The 10,498-nt window shown below is 36.0% G+C and overlaps 1 pseudogene; it reads right to left on the bottom strand.

Moving 5' to 3' along the window:
• Nucleotides 1-8,562: 8,562 nt before the first annotated feature.
• Nucleotides 8,563-9,482, bottom strand: LOC145106740 (protein CANDIDATE G-PROTEIN COUPLED RECEPTOR 7 pseudogene; annotated as a pseudogene).
• Between the last annotated feature and the right edge of the window lie 1,016 nt (nucleotides 9,483-10,498).

Here is a 10,498-nt window from a genome sequence, read left to right as displayed (position 1 = left end):
TATGAAGTTGTTTGCTCATATTACGTTGTTTGTATATAATAGTTGTACTTAATGATTTATAACATGTACGATCAGAATAGATTATATGTTTGATTTGATAGTTGCATTTTTTTTCTTTTATGGATCTCTACTTATTGCTAGATATTCAAATCTTTGTATTATTTTAGAAAAACTTTTCTTTTAAATAAAGTTCATATCTTTTAAACAATAAATACCTAAATACATTTTCGTTAAATAACCTCTTTTTATACGTTTTTAAAAAAGAAGCTTTTTATGTTCTCAGATATCAACGCTTAGAACATTTTTAATAGTAAGTTTAATGGAAGAGTTGAATGAGATGCCAAGTCTAATTGTCATTCAATGGATTAAACTTTCCATAGTGAATGTCACATTGGCATTCAGTGAACTTAGAGTTCAATAGTCATTGAACTCTTCAATGAGAAAAATGAAAGTTTTTAATTCTTAAATGTATGCTATAAATTAGTTTTTTGTGAATTTTTATTGAACTTTGTAAAGTTCAATGCATTGTAAAAAAAAATAGTATCAAAATTGTATGGAAAATGGAAGAATGATGTGACAATACATTAAATTATATGGAGTTCAATGCATTATGGATGTCCTCATATAACTTTCAATATCTAACAACCTTTACCATCAAAACTTACCCCAAAAGCTAAAATGGCCAAAAAGGAGGCAAACAGTGTGAAAGCAAAATCCAAAAAGCAAATGCCAACATAGTAAATGCTATGGTTTATGTAGGAAAAGACTTTAATACCCTTGTTTTCCTTTTTCTATTGTCCTACGCCATCATTGTAAAAGAGGCGTAGCTATATAGATGCAACAACGGGCCTTGGCCCACCCCACATAAATTTAAAGTGAATATATGGATTTATATTTCTTTTAAATAAAAAACACTAAGGCTATGAATTGTGACATGGTCCACCTTAGGGGTGTAAACGAGCCGAGCCCGAGCCTGACTAAGCTCGAGCTCGGTTCGTTTAATTTTGAGGAAGCTCGATCTCGAGCTCGAGTTCGATTCGAGCCTTAAAATGAAGCTTGAGCTCGGCTCGTGAACAATTCAGTGGGCTTGCGAGCCTAATCGAGCCTAAACGAGCCTCTATGTATATATATATATATATATATATATATATATATATATATATATATATATATATATATATATATATATATATATATATATATATGTGTGTGTGTGTGTATGTATGTATATATGTATGTATGTATGTATGGATGTATGTATGTATGTATATAGGCTTAGGTTATTCTATTCAAACTAATTATTGTGTTATTGTATGCATAAATGTGGGCCAATCATTTTACTTATTTTAAGAAAGTGATTAATACATATTATTGAATTAAAAATAATTGAAAAATACCACCCAATTTAACTAGAAGGGTATTTTAGTAAATTAATATATATTTAATAAAGGAAATTTGCATATTTTAAGGGATCATAGATTCTATTAATTTTAAAAATCCGATTTTTACTAATTATAAGTTTTTAATTCGGACATTCTGACAGAATATGTTTGAGTATGTTTAAAAATAATAATATTCTAGAATAACAAATTTTCTTGATCATGACTTTAAAAATTTCTTGTAGAATAACAAATTCTTGAACCAGCAATTGAAGAATTAAAACAAAAATTACATTAATTCTTATAGAATACATGTAACAATTGTTAAGAATTACATTTATTGTTAAAGAATAAAACTAAAAAACTTTCAAATCGGGAAAAAAAACATCAAAATCTAACAAATACACTAATTCATTCTAAAAGAAGAATGTTGCTAAGAAACACTTTTAATTTTTTTGTCCGTTCTTCAAGCATCAACTTCTTTAAGCATCAACTTCTGTGAAAATAAATCCAATTGTAGTTTAGAATCCAATAACGCATTAGCAAATGATAAATAAAAACTATATTCCTTTGGAAAAATATGCGGACTTGTTAAATGCACCAAAACCAATAACCAAAAATTGTAGAACATGTATAATCAATGAGAAAAAATCCATATTCCATTCCAACAGAATCAGAATTCGTGTTTCCATTGCGATAGAATTTGAATTTGTGGTTCTATTCCGATAGAATTAGAATTCATATCACTTCTTCGGTCACATTCACACATACTTTGCCTTTCGAAATCAGGAATCAACAAAACAAATTCGTGATTCTATTCCGATAGAATGTTCTAAGTAGTAAAACAGGCAAAAAAGCAGAGTCTTCATACAAGCTTATTTGAGTCAGAAACCTCACAAAAATAAGCTTACCACATAAATTGTTGATCCTTTTGTCCATTTCCTTTACATCTTTTTCAGCTTTCTTGATGCTTGTGGAATATGGCCCCAATCCCTGCATAAGTCTTCATCAATTCAGTTGCAATAAACAGAACATTTCAACCAACACAAACTATCAACTCAAACGTTTCTCTATAATGCCTATGAACTCTAGTAAAATGCAAGATAAAGATCAAACTATCCTAAGTTCCTAACAACTGAAGGCATTTAAAAATCAATTTTAAATCAAATTATATTAAATCGCAGCAATTCATCAACGCACAAAGCTAATCTTTCAAATCCTCAGTGGATGCTACCTTTTCCTTGATTTGATGTACAAAACCATTATGTAAAAAGTTGAATTTTAATACAACAAAGCCTATTTTAGTACACGCGTAAATAGTAAAGAAGCTGAGAACAGCCGAATTTCATCAAAGAAGTAATTTTCACCCGATCCGTAGTGTTGCTCGATAGTTTAACAAGTTAAAAAGAACAAGTGCCAATTAAATAAGGGCATCGAGTGGAACAAGTATTAGGTCTTTAGTTTGTAAGAATCGCAAATTAACTCACATAAGTCTTGAGAAGAGCGATATCGTCTTCATCAAGAGGGGGAGGATTCTTCTCGTCCCTAATCTCATCTTCTATGTCAGTCGACATCGCTTTTTTTGTTGCTACAGGAGGGAAACGATTTGATTTGATCTCCTCGACAGAAAAACGTTTCTTTGGATCTTCATTCGCTATGAGATGGGTCTCGGAATCGAGCATGTGTTTGGTTGAGGCTTGACCACCTGCGAATGAAATCGGGACTCAATTGGAAGAACACCGGTCAAACGAAAGTCAAAATTAAGTTACCTTCGAACATTTCTTAACTGTGATTCGCAACGAACTTGTTCTTGGTTTCATGTTTACCTGGAGATTCGTATTTGGTCTGTGATATGTTGATTCGGAGCGAAAGGGTTAGAAATCGGGAATGGAAATCTATAAATGAAGAAAGTGAAGTTGGGTTGATGTCGAATTGAAGATATGGAGTTGCTATGGTCGGCCGATGGTAAGGGTGTGAGGCGGATTTATGAAGGGGATAAATTTAGGGTTGGAAAAAGTCAGTTAGATATAAACCTAGAGAAATTAGGTTAAAAGTCAATACCATGATTATAGGGATTATTTTTGGAAGTTATTAATCATATTACTAAATTACCCTTATTTATTTAATTAATTATTTAATTTTTTATATAATTTGGATTGGTCCACATTTATGCATACAATAACACAATAATTACTTTAAACACCTGAACCTATCTCTCTCTCTCTCTCTCTCTCTATATATATATATATATATATATATATATATACACACACACACACACACACTACAAGGAAAAAGATAATTAGCAGCGACAAAAGTCCCCGATAAAAGCTCTAATTGTCGCCGGTAATAGTAATAACGGCGACACGTCACCGGTAGTAAGTCGCCGCTACTGCTTCGTCGCTATTGATCAAATTGTCGCCGCTAATCAGAATTGTCACCGCTAATGATCTTGTCGCCGGTAAAGAGTGTCGTCGTCGGTAATGATTATGTCGCCGGTAATGATTATGTCGTCGGTAATAGTGTCGCCGGTAATAACAGTTTTCATTTTTTAATTTCATAACAACATTCGATTAAATATCGCCGGTAATTACATAACAACATTCGATTAAAGTCCCAGATAAAAGCTCCAATTGTCGCCGGTAATAGTAATAACGGCGACACGTCACCGGTAATAAGTCGCCGCTACTGCTTCGTCGCTATTGATCAAATTGTCGCCGCTAATCAGAATTGTCGCCGCTAATGATCTTGTCGCCGGTAAAGAGTGTCGTCGCTGGTAATGATTATGTCGCCGGTAATGATTATGTCGTCGGTAATAGTGTCGCCGGTAATAACAGTTTTCATTTTTTAATTTCATAACAACATTCGATTAAATATCGCTGGTAATTACATAACAACATTCGATTAAATATCGCCGGTAATTACCGGTAATAATGTCGCCGGTAATTACATAACAACATTCGATTAAATATCAAAAATAATAGTGTCGACGCTAATTACAAAACAAACATCCGATTAAATATCAAAAGTAATAGTGTCGCCGGTAATCACACGCATATCCGATTAAATATAAAAAGTAATAATGTCGCCGGTAATAGTGTCGCCGGTAATTACAGAAAACAACCAAAAATTTTACAATCTAACAAGTAGCAAAGCGTGACAACAAGTGTAATATGCAAATAAAACTCATCTCTACATACCATCATCTTTATTTCCATCGTTTCCTTGATTATTTTTGCATTGAAAAAACGAATAAAGCTCATCCCTACATGTCGGGTCGTTGAGCATTGCACGAATATTTTCCAACTACATAATTCATAACAACATATATAAACTTATAAGTTAAATTATCAAACATAAACAAAAACTATTAAAGTATATTGTTATTTTTAAATTAAGACAAAAAGCCAAAGTACATTGCTATTTCTTGCACTTGGGAAAAAAAACCCAATTATCAAAGTTTTTAGCAAATAATCACCACAAACCAAAATTACCAAATCAACATGCATTTTATGATGCTAAAGTAGATTGCTATTTTTAAACTAAGACAAAAACCAAAGTACGTTGTTATTTTTTGCACTTGGGACAAAAACCTAATTACCAAAGTTTTTAGCAAATAATCACCACAAAACCAAAATTACCAAATCAACATGCATTTTATGATGCCAAAGTTGACTGCTATTTTTAAACTAAGACAAAAAACCAAAGTACATTGCTATTTCTTGCACTTGGGACAAAAACCCATTTATCAATGCTTTTAGCAAATAATCACCACAAAACCAAAATTACCAAATTAACATGCATTTTATGATGAAAAAGTAGATTGTTATTTTTAAACTAAGACAAAAAACCAAACTGCATTGCTATTTCTTGCACTTGGGACAAAATCCTAATTACCAAAACTTTTTGCAAATAATCACCACAAAAAAACCGAAGTAGATTGTTTTACCTGTGATGGTTGTGGTGATGGTTGCGATGGCTGTGGAATCGGCGGGAGACTAGAAGGTTTACGGTCGACGCCTCTGATATGGTCACGTCGCTCTCCTAATACTTTTTCAAAAGCAATTATTTCTTGAGTGGGTGTTAACTCACTTTCACCTTGGGTTTATCTGCGAAAGCCTTTAGGGGCAACGCTTTTAGCGAGCGACGATTTGGTCTTTACCGGCGACACAAAGCAACAGCGGCGACTATCTGGAGGGAAGGATACCGCGTCATTTTTTAGATCACTATTAGCGGCGACATTTTAGACTTTTAGCGGCGACACAATTGTCGCTGGTATTAGGTTTGTGCGGATAAGAGACCCCAACCGTTGGATTAGATACTCGATCGAACGGCTGAGATCTATCAGAGAGGGTAAATGCAGATTCAGGTGAGATGCCTTTAGCGGCGACACAATTACCGGCGACACAACCCTTTAGCGGCAACAAATGGTAGAGTCGCCGCTAAAGGGTTGTGTCGCGAGTAATTGTGTCACCGCTAAAGGCATTGTTTCTTGTAGTGATATGCTCGTTTAAGCTCGCGAGCTCATTAATTGAAGCTCGGCTCGAACTCGTTTAATAAACGAGCCTCATATTTAGGCTCGAGCTCGGCTCAGGCTCGTTTAATTCGATCTCGAGTCAAGGTTTTAACGAGTCGATCCCGAGTAGCTCACGAGTAGCTCGGCTCACTTACACCCCTAGTCCACCCCATTCAAAACTTAAATTCATAATGAAAGAAATAATTTACATGTTGATGTATGTCGATTGAAGAATTAAGGCAATAGTTCTTTGAATAGATCAAATTGCGTTTCAATCTTCAAAGTAAATTCTTCATTCATTAGGTTCGGATAATACTATATTTTTTATTAGCTTAATTAAGCAATTACTTCCAACTTAAATGAACAATTTACTTTAAAACCATACATTTTTACATTTTGTTACCATTTGAAATATTTTGCTACTTGTTTATATTTTGTAAATTATTTGGCCTACCGTAAAACAAAATCCTTACTACATCATTACATTGTAAATAAACAGTGCCGAGATTGATTCATATATCATACATTTGGAGGGAATTTGGTACAAGAACTGAGATTAGGCATCCAGTGAAACCTTGTTGAGGGGGTTATTCAAAACTACCATCATCATAATACAATGAAATAACAATACATTCTTTTGTTTTTATTTTCTTTGGTTTAAGGACATGTGATTAGGCATCCGGTGAAACCTTGTTGAGGGGGTTATTCAAAACTACCATCATCATAATACAAATGAAATAACAATACATTCTTTTGTTTTTATTTTCTTTGATTTAAGGACATGTCAGCCGGTACACATAGAAGAGGCAGCTTTGGTCTTTGACAAAGGATTGCGCAGGTCTATCGAGGATATGGTGGTATGTGGAGGCCCCTTCTTTGGAGACATTCAGTGGCGCCTGGCTTCCTTACCTATTCGTTTCGGTGGTTTGGGTTTGTACTCGGCATACGAGGTTTCCTCCTACGCGTTTGTAGCCTCAAAGGCCCAATCTTGGGCATTACAAGACCACATCTTACGTGACAATGGCGTATTTGGTATGGACTCGGATTACCTATGTGTTATTACTCGTCTTCGCGATACGATTCCGAGATTTGACTGTAGCGGTTTCACTAATAAGGACACCCCCCCTAAATCCCAAAAAGCTTTGGTGTGTGCCCTTTTTAGCAAAATCGTCCAAAATATGGAAGTCGACTTCAACATGACTGTCAGACAGAAAGCAGTCTTTGAGTGTCAGCGGGCACCTCATACTCAGGATTTTCTGCTAACTATCCCTATTGATGGTCTTGGCGAGCATATGTCTCCTGTGGAGTACCGAACTATCCTTCGTTACCGCCTCATGATTCCCCTATTCCCAATTGACGAGATATGCCCAGTTTGTTGCAATGGATGTTTGGATACCTTTGGAGAACACGCGGTTCATTGTAGAGAGCTCCCTGGTTTCAAGTACAGACATGATGTGGTTCAGGATGTTCTCTTTGATGCTTGTTGGCGTGCTGATATTTCTATGAAGAAAGAAGCGCCAATGAACTTTTTGACGGACCGGCAGGATAGAAGGTCCACATTTAGACCGGCTGATATTTTGGTCTTTGGATGGATAGGAGGGAAGCATGCGTGCGTGGATCTTACTGGGGTCTCCCCTCTCGTTGGTTTGGGGAGCGGGGGTTTCACAGCAGGGCATGTCCCTTTGAAAGCCGATGTGTGCAAAGTGGTAAAGCACGAGAATGCATGCATAGAAAATCAACATGTGTTTGTACCTTTTGCATTCGATACATTTGGTTTTCTCGCACCAGAGGCGGTGGAGCTCCTCAATAGAGTCCAACGGGTCATGCATTCTAATGTCATATCTCCTAAATCCACAAATGGTGTTTTCAAAAGAATTGGTTTTGTCATCCAGAAAAGGCTAGCAGCGCAGTTTGTTACCCGTTTGCCTTCAATCGATTTAATTATCGATTGAACTTTTATTTTTCAATCAATTATCTATTTAATTAAAAAAAAAATTTGACGTTTAATTTTTTCTTTCTAACCTTTTCACGCATGTATATCATGTACTCCTGATTTGGGTGTTATTGCATGGGGAACATAATACGAACATCTCTAAATGGGCTTAGATAGTGGAATAATTATCATGAACCATAATTTCAAGACAATGCCGTGTCAGCAGAAAACAAAACGCATGCAGTTAACATCAATTTTGAAGAACAATGAGAGACATTTTGCACTAGGAACATTTACAATTTTATTGAACCGAAACATTAGCCCCAAACAATACAAAATTTCAAACACATTAATTAACTTCAGATTGTTCCATTAAAAGGCCAGGGTTCAAACCTCAAACTCTTCCTCGTTTTTCTCAAGTGGCATAAAGTTGTATAACATAACCATATAGAATCCAAGACAGGTTATCTGAGTTGCCGCATTACTCATCCAATGGGAACTGCCAGTTACAATCATTCCCAAATAAAATCAATGAACAAGTACTCAACACACACTACAGGAAAAACCCTAAATCGAGTAAACTTAGACAAATAATTCCAAGAAGCCTCATCATCGGTCACATCATTCTTGAAGATGAGGAACATTATAGCAAATGAACAGATGAGGTTTATCAGTGTTAACCCCAAGTCCATATTAACCTTGTCTGTATATAAAGGGCTTTTTTCTCCATTCACTTAAACTACAGTAGCCAAAACCTGAAGTGGGATCACAATCACAATCATCAAAACATTCTTTGTCTGTGTTACCGCGACCACAGTGTACAAAAGCACAACCCTGAAAAACCCAAATATGTAAAACAAGACATCGAATCCATGAGGACGAGTACCTGTAAACTTCAGGTACTGTTGGATCTCCGCCCCACAGAACAAGTTAAGCACCTTCATGACAAGCAACAAACCTATTAGTAAATGAATCCACTCAAAAGTTTGACGCTTCTTGATGCATACGAGGATCCATAACGCTAAAACATACATATAAATGATGGAGAAATTGAAGTAAAGAGATGGGAGGTTTGTTAGCCCGGCTGATAAATAGTCTTTGGTAGTGCCGCGGTTGTTGGTGTTGTAGAACTCTGTACGGACGTCCATTGTCACGTCGGAGAGGGGGTTGCAGTTGCCGAATCTTAGTGTGTACCAATTGGGATATATCACAGAATATGACTTGTTGAAGGAAGACTGAGGAGGGGAGAGATCTTGGAAAGTAAAGAGACTGGAGATGAATTTGGAATCAAGGTCGCATGAAAGATGCTCTCGTTGGAATTGGAATTGTTCATAATTCGAGATAAGGAAGAAACCAATACGTGAAGGGTCATGTCGCGAGAAGTTGGAGGTGACCGATGAGGTGACTGATGCGGAGGAGATGGCAACCGACTGACTGAGACATGACCGTTTTTTGTGAACTCGAACTCCTTGAAGATGATCTCATCGCCGTCGTTGGATTGGATCTTCACAGATGTGATGTCTGCGGTGGTTGGTGCATTGAAGAGGAAGAAGAGAAGAATACCAGTAAGAATTTTTGCTAAATTCTTCATGGCGGCTGACGGGGTAGGAAAGTCTATACAGAATATCGAAGTAAGAGATGATTCGATCTTCATTGAATAGTTCGTATATATAGAATCTGAATCAAGCGTATAACATGTGTGTAAATAAGGAAAGTATATGAAAGGAAGGATTCGTTTGATGTGCCGCTTCCATAATTCCGTCATTCCTGACTTTCCTTTTCAGATAGATAACAAGTTTTGGGATTTAAGTTTATGAAATCCCAAATTTGTCTTCCCATATCTGCCTAGGATTTTCTACCATATATAATAGGGATTTTCTAATATGGGTATATATTAGAAAATCCCAAATGTGAAATTCGGTCAATCTTTTGATCTGATTTTATCCTTTCAAACTGCAATTCGTTCATGCCTTTCTAGGAGATGTGAAACCAATTCAGCATTTTTTTTTCGCTGGAAGCGGTTCAATCAAGAAACAACCCTAAGTCTTCCTTGTTGGTGGGCAAGGCTAATCTAACACTAGAGTTAACAGGGGTATAAGAGGAATAAGAGTAGCCGAAGCTTCATTAAAGTGACTGAAAGTTGTTACAAAAGATTACATTTAAATGAAGCTAAAACTAAGATACTTAAATAGGCTAAAAATAACAGAAAAACAGAAAATACAGCAACGTTCTTCAACAACTCAACGTGCCTTTTTATTCTCCTAAATTACCTGGTCAACATTAACTAACATTTCTCCCCCTCAATGTTGGCCTTCACCTTCACGTCCTCAACTCCTATCAGCTTCCTCATTTCAGCAAACTTGATCCGTGGCATTGCTTTTGTCAATACATCAGCTCTTTGTTGATCCCCACTTACATGCTCCACGTGAGTCTGTTCCTTTTCAACACACATACGGATAAAATGGTACTTGGTATCTATATGTTTACTCATCCCATGGTAAACTGGATTCTTTATAAGTGCAATAGCAGATTGATTATCCACTAGTAGCTTCACCTTTTGAGCTTTTCTTCCAACAAGGTCACTTACCAAATTTCTCAACCACAATCCCTGACAGGCAGCTGCAGTTGCAGCCATGTATTCCGCCTCACACGAGCTTAGAGCAACAGTTT

The sequence above is a fragment of the Lactuca virosa genome, chromosome 4, assembly GCF_052849685.1.
Source record: "Lactuca virosa cultivar CGN04683 chromosome 4, Lactuca_virosa_CGN04683_v6, whole genome shotgun sequence".
In the NCBI taxonomy this organism is placed as follows: Eukaryota; Viridiplantae; Streptophyta; class Magnoliopsida; order Asterales; family Asteraceae; genus Lactuca; species Lactuca virosa.
The sequence above is the reverse complement of the archived record's forward strand: the minus strand, read 5'-3'. Positions and strand labels throughout refer to the sequence as shown.